The sequence below is a fragment of the Tupaia chinensis genome, unplaced genomic scaffold (assembly GCF_000334495.1).
Source record: "Tupaia chinensis unplaced genomic scaffold, TupChi_1.0 Scaffold000450_1, whole genome shotgun sequence".
In the NCBI taxonomy this organism is placed as follows: Eukaryota; Metazoa; Chordata; class Mammalia; order Scandentia; family Tupaiidae; genus Tupaia; species Tupaia belangeri.
Window position 1 is genome coordinate 938449 of NW_006159956.1, and position 977 is coordinate 939425.

A 977-nucleotide genomic window follows, 5' to 3' on the forward strand; every position below is an offset into this window, starting at 1 on the left:
CAGCTGGTCGTGTAGTGGTTAAGGCACTGGATCCCACATGGCTGACTCTACAGGTCAAGTCTCAGACCTGGAGCCTTGAAAAACACACTGGGTGTATTTGCAGACATGCCTCAAATCCTGAGAAACAAATGGATGAGAAGGGATTGTGGCATGACCATTCCCATGGGGGTGATTTTGCACACACACAACCCTCCCCCCTCTCTCTCCAGCAAGTGCTATGGCAAAAAATTACTGAATAAATAGAAGATGGAGAGGGACCAGCAGATGGTGTAATGGCTATGTCACTGGACTCCCATGTAGTCGACCGCGGTTCGATTCCCAGACCCAGTGGCTTAAACTCATGCCGGGTGCATGTGCATGCATGCCCAAGATCCTGAGAGGGTACTGCGGTGTGGCCATCTCCCTTGGGGGAGGGTGATTTCTCGCTTTCTGTCTCTTTGTCTCTCCCTGTCTTTCTGGTGAGTGCACACACCCTATAGCAAAAACCTCTCAAAAAAAAAAAAAGAAAAAAGAAAAGAAAGAAAGCAAGCAAGCTGGAGAGAGCTGCCTAGGAATTCCATGCTTGGGCACCCTCTTGCACAGACATGAAGAGAGTGGATGCCTCTCCCCTCTGGCCTGCTAGTTAGTTATGGATGCACGAAGATATTCCAGAATTCAACGTTATGAAGAGTCTCTCCCTCACCCGTTGTTCTCTGGCTTGTCCAGGCTGCAGGCCCCAGGGAGCCCAGCACGACTGATGGGGTGGGGAAGGCCTCAGCTGGGCAAACTGGTAGACGGCCAGACGGGCCATCACGGGCCCATCAGGACGCTGGGCTCCTGTGCACCCCCCATGGACCCTCCCTCTTCGCAGCAAATGCAAAACAGATGAGGAGAAAGAGAAACTTGGTCTGTCCTTTCATCTCTCAGTTCTGTGCAAACTTGTCCTTTTCCTGCTCTTCCTGTTTTGCTGGGAAACTTTTTTCCTTTTTTTTTTTTTT